The following is a 23754-nucleotide window of genomic DNA, read 5'->3' on the forward strand; positions in this document are numbered from 1 at the left end:
GGACAGGCCAGCTAGCCCAGGTTGGAAGCAGCACCATACTTGACTGAGAGGGTTTGTGTGTGGATGGAAAGGAGGTTAGGGGAAATAACCCAGGCTTATATCTGAGTAACTCTGCAGTGAAGACATACCCTAAAGGAAAATAGGAACAAAGCTTAGAGATGTTAAAATAAGAAATTAACAAATGAGCAGGTAAGGCTGGCATTAACAACAGAGCTGGGGAGGCTGTGGGGTGAGGGGCAACATAATAAGAGACAAGAGCAGACAAATGGAGAGAGGCAGAGTTGTAACAGTACCAATATCAGGTATGGTGAAAGAAGATCTCTAAATCAATAAAACAAATAAATAATAAAATAAGATACATAAATAAATAGCCATAGGTCATCTGAAGGAAATAAACCTCCATGGTGACTCATTACCTTATAAATGAAGCAAACTTGAGGTATGTATTTTTTAAATCTACTTAAGAAATTTTTCAGACATACACAATGTCAGAAAGCAACTATAATAGTCCGCTTATGCTCTTATGTAACTTCTCACCCTTTTGGATTGCCATCTGCCAATCCTCCTAATCATATCCTTGGGCATCCAACTATGCTATTAAGGCAACTGCTCCAGGCCTATAATCCCCGTTTCTCTCTAGTCAAATCTTGCCCATTACAAGACTTTCTTGATTAGTGAGACAAAAAGGAATTTTCAAATCACTGGTCCTAAAACAGTCAAAGAGTATCACTGCCCTTCTCCAGGAATGAAAGGGATTAATTCCCTCAGAGCCTTTTTCGCTCCTCAGACACTGTTTGTCATCTGTGTGCACGTCAGTTTGCTATATTTGTGCCAGTCTGAATTTGGCGGTTCCCCATCCCACATGGTTTTCAACTGAGCTTCCAACAAAAATCTTCTGATGTATGTATCAGACTGTGACATTGTGATGTCATTAATGGTTTCCTACTAGGTTCTGCCAATAGGAGGCAGAAGACATTACTAACATATTTATTTTTATTTTGCTGGATAAAGAACATATAAAATAAGAATAAAAACATTTTAAAAAATCAAGTATTTATTCCTGCCCAGCTGGGACATGCCACTCTTGTTTGACAGGTGCCTTGTTCCTACTCCATTACCTAATGTGACAATAGAGAGGGAGAGTGGAACGATTTTGCCTTTTTACGCTGACACTGCAGGGATGTGTTAGCGTCTGCAGCAGACAAGATTTTAAAGCATATGGCTCACATGGATTATCCTACTAATCCAACCCTAGCAGCCTCAGTCCAGATTAGATCAAAAAAAGTAATCAGAAAATGAGCAACAAAAGCCCTACCAACCTTCCATATGCTGCAGCTACACTGTATGTCATTTTAGCTATGTGTGCCGATTCAGTGCTCCATGATATCTATGGCCAGTCCAATAGAACATTACCTGGTCGACAAGCAAAGAAGATTAGGTTGCAGGAGGAGGCATGTTTTTCCCCCAGAGAGAAGGGAATGGATGTAGATTTCTGATATCCTCTCCTACTCTATTATCTTTTATTTTGTAGGTTGGGGGAGAGGGTAAGGAGAATAGTATTGTTATTGTGCGGTAGATGATTCAGAGACAGGTCCCTACCTCTGGGCGAGGACAACGTAATTAGCAATTTACAGACAGATGGGTTGCAACAAAAAGTAAAAATTCATTTTGCAATGGAGTTCAGCAAGCACCTTATAAACATCATGGTTTTTGTTTTTCTACAAAAGACTTTCAGATGTCTGTTTTGTTCACACTTCTTTGAGGGGATAGCTAGGATTTCCAGCAGAGATGGCTCAAGACAATCTGCTGTTTGAGGCAAAACGTGAATGGGCTACACCCGTCCAACTATCCTGTTAGTAGTTCTATAGCCAGAGCTTTTACTTAAGAAACATGAATTTGCCATAAAATGCCTACAACATGCATGATACAATAGTTTTGATTGATGCAAAGATTTATACAAGATTTGATTGATGCAAAGATTTTTGCATCGTTATCATCAAAATACTCTAAACATGCAGTTATTCCTGTGACTTTCTAGCTGCCTAAAAGTTAGGCACCACAATGCTGAGTATTGTAATATTTGTGTCCCTTTGTGGCTCTGGGCTTCAGCCCTTTAGCTCTGGCTATAGCAGCTCATGTTTTAGCCCTGGAGGTCCTGGGTTCAATACCCAGCAAAAACCAAAGTCACTACACATGCTTGCACTCATCATGCCAGCTAACGAAAGGTGAATGAAATGCTTCTGCCAGATGCTAGCAGGTATTCAGGGCCTCTCGCTAGGTCCTCCTCCCAGCTATCAATGCCTCTTGATGGCTGAACAATACTAGCCAAGCCCAGAATGCCAAATCCATGCTGATTCTTTGGGCAGGAGTGCATGTGGGTGCACAGGGTGATTTCCCATGCATCCTCTTTCCCCAGTTGCACAGGGTGGATTTTGCCTGAACAACATTTATCCTGCTTCCCCCCCATGGGCTGGGCTTCCACAGTCCTTATGGAAGAAGACTGGGTACATGTCCTGTGAAGCTTATTCTATTTCACTTGAGCACTGAGCTCCATTTCCCCTGAGAGCACCATCATGTGGCATTTCTCATATATAAGACTCTAACATCAGTTCAGATTAAACAAAATAAGCATTTATAGGCAGTTAGCAGAAGAGGGAGAAAACAGAAAATAAGTAAAGTTTTAAACACATGCGAATGGCTGCTAAAAAAGGATCTTCTCTCTTCCCCAAGGACTTGAGTCTTATCTTTTAAGTTCCAGAATACTGTAGGACTACCTTGTTTATATCATTTCAGAAACTGGTCTGTCTGGCTGATTATACTAGCCTCTTAGAGATACAGCCTCTTTGGACAGAAAATCCTATTATGGGCCAGCCCAGAAGTAAGGTGCTTGCTCCTGTAATTTGAAAATGTTTCTACTTATAACCAAACACAAGGATTGCTTACATCACCTTTCTTTCAGTAGATATGTTTTTGTAACAGGAAGAAGTCTATTTGCATGACCTGTCTGATTATGCTATATCCTTTAATAATTTCATTTCCTCATCTGCACCAATCTTTTCTTTTCCCCAAAGAGCGTGGGGGATGATATACAGATGTTTCCATTTATTCTTTCTTTCATTTCATAGGCTTTCTTCAGCTGTACAACCAAATTCATTAACTGGCATCCAGAATACACACACATTTCTTGTAAGTACCAGTTGGCTTTCCAGGTGCATAAGTAATCATTCTAAATAGAATATTGCTTTAAGTAGACCTCTTAACAAGTCAAATACAATTGTATACTGAAGGTTTCTGGCTGCTCAGTTCTGTTCTCACTGAAGTCAATGTAAAACTCCCCAAATATTAGATTATTTGTGCTCAAGGTGAAAGAGAGAGACTGAAAGGAATAACAAGCAATAAAAGTTTCACAGGAGATAGATCTAGGCTGTGTCTACACTAGCATTTTTGTCGGTAAACCTTTTGTCTATCTGGGTGTGAAAAAAACACCCCTCTGACCAACATAAGTTTCACCGACAAAAGTGCTGGTGTGGCCAGCGCAATGTCATCAGGAGAGGCTTTGAGTACTGCAGACTCATTGGGGGTGGCTTAATAATGCCGGCAGGAGAGCTCTTTCACACCCCTGAGCAAGGAAGTTGCAGCGCTGTAAAGTGCCAGTGTAGACAAGCCATTAGGCTATGTCTCCACTACCACTTATATTGGTACAATTTATGTTGCTCAGGCGAGTGAATATTCCACCCCTCGAGCGATGTAAGTTACACCGACATAAGTAACGGTGTGGACAGCACTATGTCTGTGGGAGCTTCTGTGGCCGACATAGTTTATGCCATTTGCAGAGGTGGTTTTTTTATGCCAACGGGAGAGCTCCCAATGGCATACAGCATCTTCACCACACGCACTGCGTGGCGCAGCTGTACCAGTACAGTTGCTCTGCTGCAGTGCTGTACCTGAGTACCTTTCCCAGACCTGAAGAGCGTTGTGTGGCTCATAAGCTTGTCTCTTTCACCAACAGAAGTTGGTCCAATAAAAGATATTACCTCACCCACCTTGTCTCTCAAATATCCTGGGACCAACACAGCTACACAACCATTGAAAACAACAATGGACGATACCTCTCTCTCTCTCTCTCTCTCTCTCTCTCTCTCTCTCTCTCTCCCCCTTTCTCTCACACACAATCCCTATAAATGAATCAGGACATTTGCTCTAAAAGTTAGGAAAGAAGAAAGTGAGAGATAAATTATTACTCCCATTTTGAAATACTTGGGGATCACAGCATTGAGTACCCAATAAGTAAACACATACATCTAATTGCTATGTTAAACCAGATTGTATAATGAGGCAGATCCACTGACTTCATTGATTTGACCCATTGGGCAACTGCAGATGAAAGTGGGCACGGGATTTGCTGCCATAGTTATTTGGGCATCCAATTAACTGAGGAGGAAATATCCAGTTAGCATTGTACTTAAGATCCTTGATAAATATATTCTTATCAAGATAAGTAAACTAGTACTGAAAATAAATAAAAGTAATACTGCAATGTCTTGGTTGATATGCATGCATGCAACTGTGTACCAATGACCTCTATTGGATGGACTCAACTGCTTAGCTGTATTTCACAGTCCTCGATACTGGGAGAGCTAACAGTGTTCCCTTTTAGCTCAAGGTGTAGGACTTGCTCTTCTAGGGCAGTCCAAGTTCTCTCTCTGACATTACCTTGAAGTTCCAAATGGCCATGGTGTGCAGCCATAACTTTCTTAGATCACAGATTCGTCACAATACTGATGTCTTACATTTAAAAAGCAGCTTAGAAAAGCTCTTATGAAATGATACTACCCAGGCATAAAATGACCTTGTTCACCTTTTACTATGATACTGATAAAAAACCTTCCTTCGGCTTTCTCACCCATCAGTCAAACAACCCTAGACCAATTGCTCCTGGAGCATGTAGTTAAGGAGAATTTTGTAAGGCTAGTCTAATGCTTTGCATCACAGGATCTCAAAGCACTTTCAAACATTGATTCCCAGGTGATTAAATTTAAGCAATGTGCAAAGCAAGGCACATGAACAAAACCCTTTTCCTCCCAGACCAGTCTTATGTATGACTCATTATCAGCAACAGCATTCAAAGAAGAAAAAAAAAGTGACATTCTTTTTTTTTTACCCTCTAAACAGCAGCAGTGAAGTGATGGCCTGATATAATCATCAATGCTCTCCACACTGATTGGAGCACTGATGCACAATAGAAAACCCTCAAATGCCAAGTGGTTTAGTACACTAACATTTAGCAAAGGCTGTCTCAGCTCATAAGTGGTTGATGTAGCAGTAAGTATTACCTAATAGCACATTCTCAGCAGAACAATCTGTTTCTCACTGACTGAACTCTCATCAAATGATGCCCAGGGGGCTAAGATGGGCACGAGTGAGTTAGATTGATAAATGGTCCAGATAGTGTTGTGAGTTGCAACTCTCTCTTGCCAGCATACTTCATGGTCCATTTTTTCTTTTCATATGCATGAAATGTCTGGGACTGAAGGTAATGAGAAGTCATTTCTAAGGCCCCACCAGTTCCTGAGAGCACCTGCAAATGCAATTCATTTCAAATAATAAATAATAATACCTAGCTTTAATATAGCACTTTTTCATCTGTAGATCTCAAAGCACTTTACAAAGGTGTTCAGTGTCCTTATCCCCATTTTACAGATTGGGAAAGTAAGCAATTTGCCCAGTGTTACGCAGCAGACCAGTGGCAGAGCCCAGAATTAAATGAAGTCTTGAGTTCCAGTCTAGTGCCTTACCCGCTAGGCTATACTGAAAGAGAGCCAATGGGAGGCACAGTGGTCAGTATCTCTCAGAATTTGCCCTGTAGTTGTGTGGTGCCAGGGTTTGTCAGAGCACAAGCACTGTGCTGAACTCTTTGCCTTTAGCATCCAAAATGGGAATAAGGCAACAGCTGGAATATCTGAGTTGTCTACATGTGGCAGGCTAAACAAGCTTTACTAGTAGCAGATGAGGAGTTATGCAGACAAATTACAGGTTTCAGAGTAGCAGCTGTGTTAGTCTGTATCCGCAAAAAGAAAAGGAGGACTTGTGGCACCTTAGAGACTAACAAATTTATCTGAGCATAAGCTTTTGTGACCTACAGCTCACTTCATCGAATGCGTCCGATGAAGTGAGCTGTAGCTCACAAAAGCTTATGCTCAAATAAATTTGTTAAACAAATTATAGTTCACACTGATTTTAGCAGTTCTCTCACTTTCTTTTCTTTTCCTGTGAGAATCCTTCCTTAAATGTAATCTTTACAGAAGCTATTGTTCCATCTCCCGGAAGCCTCCCATACATGGCATATCAATGCTCACTATTTAAAATGTGTTTGGAAATTATGTTATCCAGGTATTTGCAGCATCCTCTATACTAGGGAATAATGTGAATTCTGCAATAATATTTAATAAGCAAAGTTAAAACTGTAAAGATCTTATTGGAACCTGGTAAAGCTCTCTGGTATTAGATAGCTTATCAGCCAATGAATAGGATGTATAACCAGTTCTAGGGGCTAGATACTCAGCTGGTATAAATTGCCAGGGAAGACACAAACTCATAAAACCACATTCCTAGACATCCTGCCAGCCTAATCCCTTTTCATTTACGAAGGCCGAGATCACGGACTCAGCTGGCCTGATATACCCCTGCAGCATGCCAGAATTTCTCCTAACTTCTAATTTTTAAAGCCTGGTTTCAAGCCAACTCCCTGTGATGGTCTTTCACAGCCTACACACAAAGCTACCAGACTGACTGAAAACTAAACTGACGAGGTGGAGGTCAGAAAAAGGTCACTATTAGAAAGTCTCTGTAAGGCACAATTCTGTCTGTGGAGTCTGATCTCCATTACATGCAGAACACTAATTCCTGCCTTACAGCCACTCGGACACTGCAATGACAGTCGCATTAGAGCAGACAGTTTTATTTAGTGAACAGAACATGAGAAGGAAAGGAAAGCATTTGGCACAAACCCTATAATACTCCAGTATCTGACTGACTGTTTTTTGGATGCATGCAGCCCAGGACGCTCTCCTGGAGTTGAACATGATCTATCTCAGCTATGTTTATAATATGTAACCAATTTCCTTTACGAGAGGCGTCAACCTGTTCTTTGGACCCTGATTACTCTGTTTCACAATCTTTACAAGTTCCCTGCTGCCGATCTCCTCTTATGGTGTGTCTAACCTAGAAAAAAGAGTAGTACCCATATTGCCACACCAAGCACCAATGACACAGGGCTAAGCCACCAGCGTACACAGGGCTCAGTTGTTTTAATTTAGAAGCAGGTTCCCATGAGATGTCTAAGCCCTCTTAAATTAATGGCTTGAAACACCCTCCAAGTGTCCCCTTGTTCACCTCCCTCACTGAGCTATCCTTTCATTTATCAAGATCAAGTTTGGCTCCAGTTGCACCCACCTTGTTTTTGGACTTCAGCTTAATCCTAATCAGTCCCAGGAATAGTTCATGATCACTGACACGCTTGGCACTTCAATAGATTCTAACATCCAACAGTGACTGTCTATGCCTTGTACTGAGAATAATCTGGATTTTGGTTTGACCAGCAAGAGGATGGGCCTGGTCTGGGGTAAAATTTTCAAAAAACCCAAGTGACTTAGGAGCCTGCATGCCATTTGAAACAGTGCCTTAAGAACTGAGAAGTATGACCATCATTGGCTTTTACCCAGCCTTAGGCTTCCCAGTGTCTAAGTCACTTTGAAAATTAGACTTTCCCAAGTCAATTGGGCACTTTTGAAAATGTTACCAGTGGTCTCTCTGAAAGCCAGGCATCCTATTCCAGCCTTACTGGATCTTCTGTGTGCTGCTCCATCACCTTCCTAACAGACACAGCAGCATGGTTAGTGAATCAAGAAATGCCAACTTCTGGGTTCAACAATCTGTGGTTGTTGCAAATATTTTTCACTGAACATCTTCTAACCAGCTTCAAGCATGGTCACTTTCTACCTCCTACTCATTGGGCTTCCTTTTTATCTGACTGCCTGGCTGTCCAACTCTAATCACTGGCCCGCATCACTTTTCCAAGCCAACTCTCACTCTTCTAGCATTACAGTCTCTGCCAATGGGCAAGACTTAAAATCTTCTCTCCTCTGTATTCCGGTGCTCACCTTTCACCTGCTCTCTCCTGCCTTGCTTAGTTTAGGCTATGGGTCTGGGCTCATATGTTCCCAGCTAGGTCTCCACTTTGGACGAGACAGGAGACATTCAGCCCTCTCTCTCCCCTACCAAGATTGCTCTGATTCTGCTCCTTTGTTAACGTATTATTAGGATTAATTATTTGTATTATCATAGTGCCTAGAAGTCCCCACCATAGATCAGGACCCCATTGTGCTAGGTGCTGTACAAACACCTTACAGAAAGGCAGTCCCTGCCACAAAGAGCTTGAAGACACAAATTATAAAAAACAAAAAAAAACCCAACAGTGGGGCTAGGTATAGGCAAAGGCATATCTCAGTTACCTGTTCCAAAGGGTTTGGTTGTGATTGCCAAGGGAAACCTCAGTCAGGCAAGTGTTTGAGAGGCCTTGTCTAGATGAGAAAGTTGCACCTGTTTGACTTACCAATTAAGTTATACCACTGCAAACACCAAGCTGAAGCAAACCATTCTTAAACCAGAGTACGAGTGACACACATGGGTTTGTGTCAGTTTAACTAAATCAGTTAAAAACCCATTTAAGTAAAACTGATACACTTTTCTCATATAGATAAAAGGCCTGAGAGAATGTTCTAAGGACAGAGCAATCAGCCCACTCCCTCTACGGACAATATAGTTGTAACTCCCTAGCCCTCTCCTCTATATCTTCTTCCCTTTACCTGCCGGAACAGTGGAAAGGAAACAGGAAAAGGAAAAAGAGGAAGAGCACTTTCTTTTCAAGAGCTCTCTTTATCCTTTACATCTTCTAGTTGCTAATGAAACTAATGTTTCGAGAAAAGCTAGCCAGAGGACATTTGTTGAAGTCAGATTCTTTTAATCTACTGACTGCCTTATTTTCTGGGTTGAGTGAGGGTGCATTGTTGTAGTCAGTGGATTCAGAAGGCTCTGACGTTTCCTTTCACAGGAGAGTAAGTGGCAAAAAAATCTCTCTCCAAGAGTTCCAACACCTAATTTATTTCAAGGAGGATTAAACTTCCCTTCCTTCCCATGAGTAATACATTTTCTTTTCCCCCTAATGCTAGTTGAACATATTCACTCCAAGAGAAAAGAAAAGGAGTACTTGTGGCACACTAGAGACTAACAAATTTATTTGAGCATAAGCTTTCGTGAGCTACAGATGAAGTGAGCTGTAGCTCACGAAAGCTTATGCTCAAATAAATTGGATAGTCTCTAAGGTGTCACAAGTACTCCTTTTCTTTTTGCGAATACAGACTAACACGGCTGCTACTCTGAAACCTCTCCAAGAGAAGACACAGTAGCACTACAAAAAAAATCTTAGCAGCACTAAACAACAGTCAGATCAGGGAAGTGAAATAACAATTACATAGATATTTGTTCATTTACACCCATGAGCAACATTTGTCTGTGGTTTCCATTCAGAGAGTAAACAATATGAATCGACGAGGTTACTTCTCTGGAAATAAGAAGGGACAAAGCACCCCCTAGTGGGAACTCATAAAAATACAAGATACCTGTTAATGAAAAATACACACTAAATAAATACAAATTTAAGTTTTTATTATTAAAACAAAAAGTATGATAAATAATTTTTGCACATCATGGCTCTGCTGCTAAGTGAACAGTGCTGGAGAATTTTCAATAATACTCATAAGTTTTAAAACTGACCAGTTGTGTAGCAAACGGATGGACGTTCATTATTGTCCCATCTGTTTTAGGATCCAGTTCTACATTCCACTTGTGGGCAGTGCTCTGTGTGTTCCTCTAGGAGTCAGAATTTAAGATGGCTGTAGTCCTAGGTATGGCCTCAAAATATGGGAACACATTATGACATTACGCAAACATTAAAGAAAAAAAGTTTTAAATTGGCAGAACTTTTTAAATTGTAAAATTTTACAGTCATCTCAACATGCTGCAAAATAGCGAAGTTGCCTGCTGTTTAATAAAGATACATTCCAAAGGAAAAGAAAAAGGAACAAACCCAATTACCTGAATTTGGATGAAATCCAGCCCTAGCATCAGTCGGTGGAACTGGGTCTAATTAAATCGAGTGTGCAATTTGGCCCTTAGAATTTCCAGTCACCAATACACAATACTCAGTTATTTGGTTGTTACAGGCAAAAATCTGCCAATTGTTTAGAAGGCACTTTGAAGAACACAACTACATTCGTAGCAAAATACAAAAAAGATCATTGTAAGTCAGTTTTACCTACTAACCTTGTGGCTGATTAAGATGCATGATCTAACCTGCGTTGGTATGAATGTGCAGAGAGAGATTACATTTTCTGGAGAGGATGCCCAAGAATTCAGAGTTTCTGTCAACTTGCTTCCTCCTGCACTACTGGTATTACAATGACTGTACTGCCATGGAACCCAGTAGCAAACCAAGAAGATCTTGTGCTTCACGTAGAAAACTGGTCTCTCAGTCTGTTGCAGACACTTGTGTTGCAGTTTTTTCTGAGGGAAAAAACCCCAAACCCAAACAAGTAAACATAAGCAGCTGGCTTTCCAGAAACAGAATCAATGGTTCTGGAGCAACTAGCTTATCTGAAAAGTCTAAAGAAGAGAGGATTTGGAGACTTGTCTCCTCTTTCTGGAATACGCAGTACAGATGGGATGGGAGCTACAAGAAACCAAAATACTAGAATCCTTCCTTTACAGTTCCTCCCTTCCATGGGGAGAGATAGGTAAGAAAGAGGACAGATCACTGAGGCCATGTCTACGTGACAGAATTATGTTGACCTAATTTATGTCGGCATGCAACCACCACAGTTATTAAATTGCTTGTGTGCGCGCACACGTGGCACCTTGTGTTGGCAGTGCACATCCTCATCAGAAGTACTTGTATTGACTGTGTTATCACTGTGGGACAGCTCATGAAAGCCAGTAACTGTCAATGTAAACAATGCAGTGTCTACACTGACACTGTATCAAGCTAATTACATCGACTGTGACTCTGCTGTGCAGGGAGGTGGTGTTACTAAATTGGCATACAGAAGCACGAACGTCGGATGGAGCCAAATTTAAGTGAAGACACATCCACAGCTAGATTGATGCAAGGCAGCTTACGTAGACATAAACCTGTAGCATAGACCAGACCTAATGCAGAATGATCTGGATCTCTTGGTAAGCTGGACACAAGCAAACAATATACATTTTAAAACTATGTCCAATTCTGGTATCCACAATTCAAGAAGGAAATAGTGTTAAATATTGTTACTTTTCTTTCTGAGAAAGTTTTAATAGCTGATTTATGTCAGAGAAGATTCAATATCCTCCCTGCGAATGGTTTTATTTGCTTATGTGGTAGTCATTTGGGGACAGTCTTTTTTTCTTATACCACTTGAACAATATTTGGCCTGGGCAAAATAGTGAAATTCTAGAGGAATCAGCATTTAACAACCCTCCCGCCCCGAAAATAGTTAGCTCAAACTCAGGAGAGCGAATGAACAGTCACAAGTAGAGGTAATAAAGAACATGGATTCATCTATAGTGTAGCCAATTCTAAATATCAAGAGCTGACTGGAGAATAACTCCATTTAGTAGAAACTTTCAAAATTAGTTTTGTTCGTGTACTGGAATAAAGCCAAAATCTTGTGAAGATTTTTGTGAAGACAGAATTGTCACCCACACAGCCCTGGTAGTGCTTCCCATGGTGGGGCATCCATCATGCTTCTGTGTTGGATTACCATCCATTAGGACCCAGCTGCCTTAAGCTTCCCTTGATCTGAGTAGGCTACACGGTCTATTTCCATGGCTTCTTTTGCCCTGGGCAGAGGCTCTTACTTCTTCACAGAAATGGGACCACAAGACCCAGCTACCCTGGGCCTCCAGGACCAGTGCTGACTCCTCAGAAACTTCACCACACCCTGTCCCAGAACTGCAACCATATGGGTGCTCTAGGTTTGCAGTATAACTCTTCAGGGGCGCATGTTAGGTGAAGCAAAGAGACACGCTGCATAAAATTCTAAACACTGTTACTATTTATTTAGCACAAGACATACACAGTGTAGACAAAATAATAAACACTCCTATATGCATTTCCCTACCTCGATTTCCTCTAGAGAGTTCTTTGTTCATAGGGCAGAGTCCTCTGAGGAGTCTGAGTTCCCCCTCTTGTTTATGGCTTCTCTTCAGAATCATGGGGTATGTGTGTGTGCACGTGTGTCTCGCTCCTTCCCTCTGCTCCAAATCTACTTGCTTCCTTTCATCTTGGCTGATTCTGCAGTTAACAGAAACAAAAGCATTCCCACCTCTCCTGCTCAAAATTCCCCAGTATCCATTGCCCTTTTCAAGAATGCAATCCTGACGTATACTGAGGACCCCCAGTATATATAGATAGATTCCCGAAAACATCACCAGAATTGTGTCAAAATGTCCATTTTCTAAATTAAAAACTCAGGGTTGTGATTTGGAAAGAGGTGTCAAAATGTCACAGAGAGAGAGAGAGAGGGAGACTAGAAGGGGTGCGGCCTGAGGAGTAGGGCATTGATTTAGGAGATAGAAGATCCAGGTTCAACTCCCTTTTCTGTCTGATGTAAAGCAAAGATCTTCTAGCCCCATCATTCTGGTACAGGCAAAGGAGAGACTTGTACCTTGGTCTCCCACACATCCCAGGCCAGTGCCCTTATCATCAGTCTATAGCCTGAGAGTCCCTCGCCCCACTCCCAGTAATGATAACTCCAAAATGTTCCCAACCACTTTTAGAAATAGCAGATGTGGCAGTTAGTGAAAAACAAGGCAATAGTGCCTAGCCACAAGAAGACACTTTTTTTCACCTGTTAGAACTGTGGCTGAATAAATGGTTTGGAGACTTTACATGTAGTAACAGATCCTAATATTAGCCAGTTATATGCTGATAAACTAACAGGCCTTCAGTTATTTTTTCCCCTTTATGTTAACATATTTAGTTGTTAAGCACAAAAATAAGGTAAAAATCTAAAGATCAGCACAATGAAAGATTGAAAGCTCTCCTTTTACATTTGCAACCAGGTTTTATTCATTGGTTTTTAAAGCCACTCATTCTGACATGAAAGTATTTCTTCTAAAAATATAAATGAGTAATGAGATACCAAATGATGTTTTTGGAGCTGTATGGTGCAAACACTCACCAGTCTTCTTGTAAATTAAATGCCTCTTTCTGTATCTAATAAAGTGCCACCTGCCATAACCCAGTTAGCTGTTTTATTTCAAAAGCAATCTGCTGTTTGCAATGTTTTTTGTTTGTACAACGAGGAAAGTTTAGCATTACGATCAGGAGTGAAGGGCTCAGGATTACCACCTTCCTCCTGCTTCATCAGGTTACTTTTATGAGTTTCCACCAGCCTAAATTTTCAAAGTGACCAGTGATTTTGAATGCCTCAATTTTGGGTGGCCAACTTGAGATGACCTAAAAGAGTGCTGAGCAACTGCCCTCTGAAAAAAAAGCAGATCGCTTTGCTGTATCTAAAATGGGGTAACCCAAAATGGAGATGCCCAGAACCCTCCATCACTTTTGAAAATATAGGCTTTCATTTTGCAGCAAAATTGCATCTAACAAATTGATACAATGTAACATTGCTGTAGTATCTTGAGTTAAATTCTATTAGGTAATCTCTTTAAACTAGCACCTCATAGAATATTAATAATTTTCCAGCTAAAATCAACAAGATTTTATCCTTAACTTTTGAAAATAACATTCGAAAATATATTTTTTCTGTTTCACTGATTGGCTGATTATCATGCCTGATCTAGTTTTATTTCTACCATTATCAGAGATCAGGGTAAAAAGCTTCCTCTGTAATGAGTTTTCATCAACAAGCTACTTCTGTAAAATCTGAGATGAAAGACAAAATGATTGGACGAGAGCTTCCTCCTCTCCTTTCCAAAATATTGTCACCACCATCCCAGGCAAATAAAACACAGAAAAGTTCTAAAACAGTCAGCCATTTTATTGCAGGAAAGGAAATTCTGATTCAAATCAAGGTTGATCTTGTATGATCTACAGAAGGAAATGTGGTCACAATTAGAGTCCAAATATTGCTTTTAAAAATACATCCTGTTCTAAAAAACCTCAAAACAATTCCTCCTTCCTCCCCTCCCCCTAGTCAAGGAGATTCTTTCCGCACTATGCTCAGTGAACAACTTTAACTGGGTTACTCTTTGACAGCTGTCAATTTTTGGTCTTCTGAATTCAACGTATGAAGAAACGGTAATCCATTTGGAAAGACACATGGCTATATACAAATGTCAGTGGACATTAAGATATGACTAGTTCCACACAAATGCAAGCATTTTAAAATTATATTTTAAAAAGAGAATTTAGTGTTTGTGACTAGAGCTAATCAAATAATTTTTCTCTTCGTGGAAAATTTAAACTTTTTTAGGGAAAAAATTTCAGCTGAAAACAAATATTTTGATTCGGAAATGCTACTGCGGTGCTTCATGGACGTTGTAATTCATGTGACTCATTTAAGCCAGATTCCCTGGTCAGACTATATCTATTTGATGTACCATAGTCTCCCCTGTTGGAGAGGGGAGGTGGTGCACTGCAGGAGTCCCTGGCCGTAATGCTTCAGGGGAGATGTAGTCTGGTTGGGGAGCCCAGTCCACAGAAGAGAATGGGGACATGAGGCAACCAAATGACAGATCCCATGAGGCACCTCAGCAGTATTTACACATACAAAATGGAAAATGACTGCCTAGGAAGGAATACTGAGGAAAGGGACCTGGGGGTCATATCCCCCATATTTAGTCTGTGGACCACAAACTAAATATGAGTCAACAGTGTAACACGATTGTAAAAAATGCGAACATCATTCTGGGATTTATTAGCAGGAGTGTTGTAAACAAGACATGAGAAGTAATTCTTCCATTGTACTTTGCGCTGATTAGGCCTCAACTGGACTATTGTGCCCAGTTCTGGGCTCCACATTTCAGGAAAGATGTGGACAAATTGGAGAAAGTCCAGAGAAAAGCAACAAAAATGATTAAAGGTCTAGAAAATATGAGCTATGAGGGAAGATTGAAAAAACTGGGTTTGTTTAATCTGGAAAAGAGAAGACTGTGAAGGGACACGATAACAGTTTTCAAGTACATAAAAGGTTGTTACATGGAGGAGGGAGAAAAATTGTTCTTCTTAACCTCTGAGGATAGGAGAAGCAGCAATGGACTTAAATTGCATCAAGGGAGGTTTAAGTTGGATATTAGGAAAAACTTCCTACCTGTCAGGATGGTTAAGCACTGGAATAAACTGCCTAGGGAGGTTGTGGAATCTCCATCATTGGGGATTTTTAAGAGCAGGTTAGACAAACACCTCTCAGGGATGGTCTAGATACTACTTGGTCCTGCCTTGAGTGCAGGGGACTGGACTAGATGACCTCTTGAGGTCCCTTCCAGTCCCATGATTCTATGATTCCCAAATCAAAATATAGCAGTTTTCAGCCTATAAAATAATAATGAAATTTCCCATGGAAAGCGGACACTTTTTGAAACTAATTTTGTTTAGTCAAAAACTCAATTTTCCATCAACAGTTTTCATGGATGATTTTACCCAACCCTACTTGTGACACACTAGACCAACAGTACTGGACATGGAAATCCTCTTGGTTCCCAAGTATGGGTACAAAACTGGCAGTGACAGTGCAGGTTTCCCCACACTGCCCAACCCTGCGCTAGAGCAAAGACATCAAGGAGCCAGAGGGTTGTCCAGACATCTTGTCATTTACACCATTGTAAAATGCTATCACTCTGACTGGCAGTGAGGCAGAAATAAAGTATCCCTGATCAACACCATCACAGGTTTCCTACTTACCAAACACAGAACCAGCTCTCTCCAGCCATATGCCACTTACTCCAAAGGCATCAGCACTGAGCATATTGTTGCCAGAGCAGGGGCATGTCTGGGGCTGCCTGGAGGAAGGAGGATATAGGTTAGGTTAGGGGCAGGAGGCACGGTTGGAGTGGTCCTGCAATGTGGCAATACCCTTCTGTTGCAAGCCCCAAAGGGGTTACAACAGCAGGGAACATAAATTAGGGTAACCCTGAGGGTTCTGCTAGCCACTGCTGGGGTTAAATTGGCCCTTGCTGCCCCAGAATTGGGGAGGCTTATGCTTCTTCCCCTCAGTCTGTGTGCTGGCGGTAGGACCAACACAGGGTGGGATTTATCGCACTGTACCTATTACTGGGATTCAACTGTGCTGCACTGAGTGCAAAAGCAACTGGCAGAGGAGCAAGAAGATGACAGACAACTGTGCAAGTGGCTGCTAGCAGCCAGGGGGCAAAACTTCAGGCAGCTTTTTCTTTTTCCTTAGTAAGGGAGGGAGAGTTTCTTGAGTTGCTTGCTTTTCTCTCACTCATACTTTCTTGGGCATTAATCTCAGACCTGGTCTACAGGCTTACAAAGTAAGGCAACTTACGTCAACCTAATTGTGTCAGTGTCTACAAAGTGTCTTGCTCCTGCCAATGTAAGTACCCAACGATACTGACATAATAGCTCCACTTCCACAAGAGGCATAGGGCTTATGTCAGTGTAGTTAGGGTGACACAGTGTCAATGGAGATGCTGCATTACTTCATTATTTACATCGGCTGTTGTCTGTCACTCAATTTTATGGCTACCTGCTGGAGCCCTGAAATTGACAAGAAAGGCTGAATAGGGTCCCTGCTGTGAACCCCACACCTGGCTCACAGCTCGGGCTGTCACCCCAGGGCAGGTAGGGGGCTCAAGCTAGAGCCTGTCTGCCTCTTGGCTCCCTGCTCAGGGAAAAGGGCAGCCAGGCGGCAGTGGGGAGCCGGGGGCAGCCAGGATCTCAGCAGGGAGCTCTGCACGGAGCTGAGAGCCCAGTCTCCCAGCAGGAAGCAGAGCTGAGAGCCCTGATGGTACCTGGAATTCGGGCTCTCAGCCTCCCATGCTGCTCTTCTTAAGTTGGTGGAAGTGCTTCTGGTGAGGACACGCACCACCGACAGAGGAGGGTAGCATAGCGGAGACATGGAAAAGCACAGTAATTACTGCGGTGTCTGTAATTTGACCGAACGTAGGTCAGCTTAAGTTTGTAGTGTCCGTTGGAAGGCAGGCACAGACCCTAAGAGTCAGGAAGAGAAAAGGCAGGCCATATAGGGCCATTTACAGCTAGGCACATCTTTCATCTAAAGAGAGGTGATCATGCCCACTATTCCTTCTTATTTTTTTCCATCTGGAAAATAGGCACACATCAATACCAGTGACTCAGGAGATGTGAGTCACCTACCCAAAGCCACAAAACAACAATTTATAGAACACAAAAGTCCTAGCTCCCAGTTTTGTCCTCTAACCTACTCACAACACCTCTCCCCATAGACCATGAAATCATTGCTAGAAAGAATGAATAATGTAAGGAATTGCTTGCAAATCTCTCTTATAGTTTGTTATATCACTCAGGTTGTTTTAGGATGTAGACTTTTATTGTTATTAGAGGACACCACATAGACCAATATGATGTGATACAAAGAAGAAGAGTCTGAAAAGTTTGATACATTATTATGTTTATAAATTCTTCTGGTCCAGATACTAAATAACTGGTGGAACTGGTAATAACCCAAAGTGATATTTTATTACCTAGATCTAGCTCTGTCTTTGGCCCACTGTTCCAATGACCATATTATACATCACACTGATATATTAACAAAACAAAAACAACCCACTCCCTCTCCCCCCTCAGAACTCACTACAGCCCAGAGAAAAAATAGTGGGAAGAAAGAATGTACATATTTGTGCATCCAACCGATGACAAACTGTGCATTGGCTAAGGTGTGTTCTTTATCAAAGCCTCCAGCACGAAGGAAGCCTGTTTCAAACACTGGCACTGTTAAAAGAAGAACAAGAAAGATCAAGGAAAATAAAATAAGCAACTCCAAACATGTGAGCAGTGGCTTGCCGCAGAACAACATACTATTTGTTAATGATTTGTATATAGTTGGTTTATCCTAAAGTATTATGTAATATTTTGATGCACACTCTCAAGGTAACTAGAGCATTAGCAAGAGTTACCAAATAGGTCAATGTTGGCATTGGTTTGGAAGGTGTCCAACATACAGAAACTTCTACAGAGAAAGCTACAGTGATTATTTTAACAATGGCCATATTAATCTGCCGATCAAAGAGTTACACAAGGAGTAATACTATTTTCTTTTTCAGTGGTTTCCTCAGTTTTCTTTGCTCTTCAGGTTAAGACACTGATTACTCAGAATTGGTCAGTCAATACTCTGGTCATTTTGTTACAATCATCGACTATTCAAGTTCTGTATTTCTGTCCATCTCTATGAATCTGGATCTTCCATTTAACCTCCAAAATGCCATCTAGCATGCACAACTTTGTTTGATGAGCCCAGCATGAAACTAACTAGGCCCAGTGCTTGAGTGGTATATCAGTGAGGCAAGGAAGCAGCAGAAGAAAAGATAAGGAGACCACAAAAAGCAGAATGTTTATTCTTTAAAACTGTACCCATTTTCTTATATGGTTGAAGAAGTCAATTCACTGCTGGCACCTCCTTGTGGCTGGGCATGGTGTGGCAGCTCTCTCTCCATTGGGGTCTCCTGCTGGTAGCTGTTCTGCCTCTGTGGTGGCTTTCGTCTTGCTGTGACTTGGCCTTCCAGCCAGGCCACTTTGAAGTATCTCCCATTCCAGGATAGCCTATGAACAAAACGCAAGGGGGTTTTGAGGGTGTAACAGGATCTGGCTCTTCCTTCCCACAGAGAGGGGCCTTCAGGCAGTGGTTGCCTGGGAAGTTCCTGCCTTCAGTCAGCGTTTGCTCAGGAGCTGAGGATTGAAGGTTTGTTCTGTTCTCTAGTCAGCCAACAAGGGAGCTGTTCTGCTCCCATACTGCTCCTCCTCCAGCCTGTGCATGCCTTGCGGGGGGTGGGGGGGGGGTGGGGGCCGGGGAGCTGTTTTAGAAACAACCCCTTATTGTCCAGTGTGGAGATTGTGTACCTCATCAAACATGGAGATCAACTTTTTTGCCATATTAGAAGAGTTAGTGTTAATAAAAGGAAAAAGTTAAATGGAGCAATGTAGTTATACAATTACTGAATTGTTCCAAGTAGTTACTACAGAGCAGCCATACAAAGAGAAACCTGGCAGGGTATCTTTTCTGAGGTGAGTCAGTTTTGCCCTGGAAGAAATAGCACATATTTTCGCAAGCATTTATCTAATGGTAGAGCATATCCCACTCCACAATATATACAGGGAACAGAAGCAGCAAAGAGAATTAAGAATAAGTTGACTTGGATCTGTTATCAAGTCTTGAAGGCAAGTCTTGAGGACAGCTGTCTTTCCCCTCCCCTCAAAGATACAAGAAAGACTTTGTCTCTAACAAGGTAAAGGAATGATGTACTTTTAATACAACATTGGATTGTGGGGTAACCAATTGGGATATACAAATGGAAAAGTTAAGTGATCTTTGTGACTCTATTTCAGTGTTCGTCAGCATTAAATTACATAATTTTGCCACAAGAACTATGTGAGATTAAATGAAAGCACGAGAGAGATTGAAAGATAGAAGCTTTGTTTGTAGACAAATGATGGGCCTGACTCTTCTCTCATCTTAGGAGAAACCAAGTAAAGTCACTGGAGTTAGCTGGTGTACAACTAGTGAAAAGAAATGGAGACTCATAGTGTTGTGTGGAAGGATGATCTGTTGCTTGGGCACTAATCTAGGACTTTGGTTCAAGTCCCTGCTCTACCACAGTCTTGTTGTGTTACCTTGAACAATCACTTGGTTGGAGCCAAAATTGAGTCAGTGGTAATGGAGGGGCCACAGGGCCAAACTTGTGAGCAGAGGAGTGGCCAGTGCCTACACCAATATCTGACCCAGACCAGCCAGAGCTCAGGTTAGGCCCAACCCATACAATTTGGGCCCTAGACGCATACCTAAATTGTCTATGTCTTAATCCGGCCCTGTCAATGATACACACTGTGTGTATGGCTGCGAGCGCCACTGGTGACATTCCCTACAGAGAATAAATACACCCTGATATAGGAGTCCTGGTCCTGCATCACTATGGTCAGTGGGAGTTTTGCCAGTGATTTCAACTATTCTGACCCTCTCCATCTCCCACCCCATCACTATTCTTTGCACCTCCCTCAGTCTCCTTCCTGCTCCTTCCATTTCACCATTCCCCTTATTCTGCTTCTGCCCTCCCCTTCTCCCTGCACTTCCTCAGAGCCTCCCTTCTGCCCTCTATTCCCCTGCTCCCCCTAAATCTGCCTCCTGCTCGCCACTACCCTGCTCCCCACCCCCAAACTCCCTCTGCACCTTTCATAGCTTCTTTACTTCTCTCGTCAGTCATTGTAGCCTAATAGTGTCCTGTCTAGCCCTTTGAACCATACAGTGCCAGCTGTTTTGCCTGTGGGCATGACTTCAGTTTTACTGAAAACAGTGGGAGAAGGTAGCCATTTTTGTTAGGAGCAGCCACTTGCACATAGATGAGTAGAGCACCGGTGATCATCTTTGCTGGCTTCAGCCCCATTGACAGTCATGGGAGATAGTGGCCATTCTGAATGAGAACATTTGGACTTCATAGCCTTTCATTGCATTTTCAGGAAACCAAAACCAAAAAACCCCTCCCCAGAATCTTTAGACACACAATCAAGCCACAAGAGCTGGCAATACTGCCTCAATTTGGAATGTCATATTACTCACAGGCGGCAAGGTCACAAGCAACTTCTGCAGGAGTGTCCACACCCACCCTGATTATAAAAGTGTTATACCACACCATGACATCATATAGTCAGTGCAGGATAGATATTTGATCATAAAACCATTCTGAGTTTTGAAAACACTTATTCAGACTTTTTTGTATCCTTACATCTGTAATACTGTGCTTCCTCAGCACAGTGGCATGAGCCCAGCTCTACTGAGCTTGAGGCCAAAATTTTTTTTTTAAACATTCACAAACAATGTTTGGCCTGGCTAGAACAAGCTCTCTGTCCCATTGGAAAGCTGAGAATCCAGAAACATGCCAAACATGCATATGAACCATTAAGGTAATCTAAGCAACCTTATCTCTTGCCCCACAGCACTGCTCTGAGAACAATCTTCTCCCCTCCAGCCCAACCCAGCGAGGCAGGCATGAAAATAATCCTGCTATAATTCCTCTTGTATGCCTGGGGATGTGTGCTTCCTCAGTCCCAACTGTGCTGTCCTTTTCACCTGTCAGTGTTTTAAAACCATCTGAAATTCAGAAAACTCCACTTCATATTTCAACATTTTCCAACGGTAGATTCTATCATGGCCATTTGTCTTCAGCTTGTTTCATTGATGTAAAGCCTTGTGGTCATTTTGGATTCTCCAGTGCTCCTTATGACAATCCAAAGAACCACCGCTGCTAAAAGCCCCCACTTCCACCTGCAGCTGTCCAGAAATACCCCATTCTATTGGACTCGGATCCATGCTGTGTTGAGCCACACATTTGCCGGCTCTAGACTTGGTTTGTCAACTCACACCTAGGGATGAAGCCGCACAGACCTGGAAGCAGCTTGAGTGGGCACCAAATGCAACAGCCGGTTTGCTTAGAAACATAGGTTGCCATGGACACATCATTCCAGTGCTCTGGCTTCTTACTGAATACAAAGTCAACTTGAGGGCTTTTGTCTTGCTAATCACAGCCTTCCGTGGGAATAGCCCTAGTAACCAGAGGGAACGCCTTTCCCTCCATGACCATGACCTCCCATGATAGCTACATTTCAGAAGAATGAAATTGTTTACTAACGGAGGGGTTCATAAGCACATGAGACAGAACTTTCTCAGAAGCTGGACCGAGACTCTGGAACTCATTCCCCCAAGGACCTCACCACTGTCAGGACTAAATGTAAAACTCGTTTCTTTGATTTCACACTCCCTCAATAGATTTCTAACCCCATAATTACCACCCCTCATGCCCTAGCATCAAAACATGCAGTTTACCTCTACTTAGGAGAAAGAGACTGTTTGGCTTTTCAGAAACATTCAAGCCCCCCAGGTTCCACAGTGGTGGGGAGGTATGAGAATCTAGCTAAATACATAATATAGTTTAGATATAGTGCCAGCGCCATGTCTCTATTCACTGAAGTACACTTTAAAAAAAAAAGAGGAAGAATAGTCCAATAAAAGTGAATTCTACTCCTCATCTCCCTTTAGGGTTTGCTGATAATGCTTGTATTTTAGGTGGGATTTTTGTGGGTTTTATTAGGCTTATCTTCTGTTGTGGGTTGGTTTTTCCATTAAGAGGTATTTGCCCTATGCTCTGCAGGCACTTAGGCTACAACACATTCTGGTTACTTGTGACAGGGTCTACCATAGCTTAGGCTCCAGCACTAAAATGCCTCCCTCAGTGTCCCAATAGTCTTGACTGGTTCTAGTTCTACTTCTCGTAATGGCTTAGCAAGGTCACAGATAGTGAGGCAATTTCCAAGCTTTTCTGCTCCTGATCCATGAAGACCTTCAATGATTAAGTCTGGGACTCTGAGTTGGACCTGATAATAACATGGAATCGGGGAACAGAACACAGCTGTGAATTATTATTATTATTTTTAAATCACAGCTTACATATTATAAAGCCTGTATCAATAAAATATATGACTAGCTGTTGATGAAAAAGTTGCACATGGGAAAAAATTGGTTGAATCAGGTGTACTTTAGGGCATTATTTGTAAATACAGATGCTCCACAGGTTACGCAAGACCTGACTACGCAAATTCACAGTTATGGAAAAAGTTCCATAAGCCAGAAATAGGATTTTCGAGTTGCGGAAATTTTTGCGTAACGTACGGGCATACGTTTCCGACTTACGCAAAATCCGAGTTACGCAAGGCTTTCCGGAACGAAACGATTGCGTAAGTCGGGGGGCATCTGTAGACATTAATGCCCATAAAAATAGGATGAAAACTTTATCCAGACGTGATCCCCATTTATGGACTATATAGTAAGAAGCATCCCACTTAAATACTGGTAAAAATCTTTTCACATGCATATAACAGGCTGGAAAAATGGCAAAACTTGCAGCATCATTGTGCAAAAAATCACTTGCGCCATAATGACTGCTAAGATGTGGGTAGATAGGGTAGGGGGGTTCCTTCTTCCTCCCATTCCACATGATGAGGGCTTTCTGCATCATCTCCTTCATCCCTTCTCCCACACTGTGATGGGGGATCACACACTGGTATGTGTATGAAAGAAAGTTCAGCAATTCCATGCGATCAAAGCAATAGGAGAGCATGCACATGCACAGGATGTGGTGTGATTACTTGCCATCATATGTTGCAGCATGTCAGACCCCTCCTTGATAAATAGTGGCAGAAGCCTAGATATGCAGGTGCAAGGGGGTGTCTTGTGAAACATCACATGGTATCAGAGCCTTCGACTAGCTAGGACAATGGCCAAGGTCAAAAATAGCGTAGTTACACAAACCAAGTGACATTCATTATCTTGACTAAGGGCTTTGAGATGCCAGTTATAATAGGAAACTGATTCACTTTAATGAGGTGGATGTAAATATCAACTCCCTTGCAACCACTGTCGATCTTATCAAGAAAAAATTCCTGCTGGGTTGAATGGAATGATCCCTTTGACAAGCTGCAGGTGTTGGGCCTAGACTGTA

General features: G+C 42.0%; 1 long non-coding RNA gene across 1 annotated transcript in view; it reads left to right on the forward strand.

The window, feature by feature from the left end:
• The window catches only part of LOC141998546 (uncharacterized), a 93973-nt gene that overhangs the window by 54540 nt on the left and 15679 nt on the right, over positions 1-23754 (forward strand). The window contains exon 2 of the long non-coding RNA XR_012641846.1: positions 3126-3186. This is a non-coding gene — a long non-coding RNA (uncharacterized LOC141998546). The remainder of the gene's footprint in view (positions 1-3125; positions 3187-23754) is intronic.

The sequence above is a fragment of the Natator depressus genome, chromosome 1 (genome assembly GCF_965152275.1).
Source record: "Natator depressus isolate rNatDep1 chromosome 1, rNatDep2.hap1, whole genome shotgun sequence".
In the NCBI taxonomy this organism is placed as follows: Eukaryota; Metazoa; Chordata; order Testudines; family Cheloniidae; genus Natator; species Natator depressus.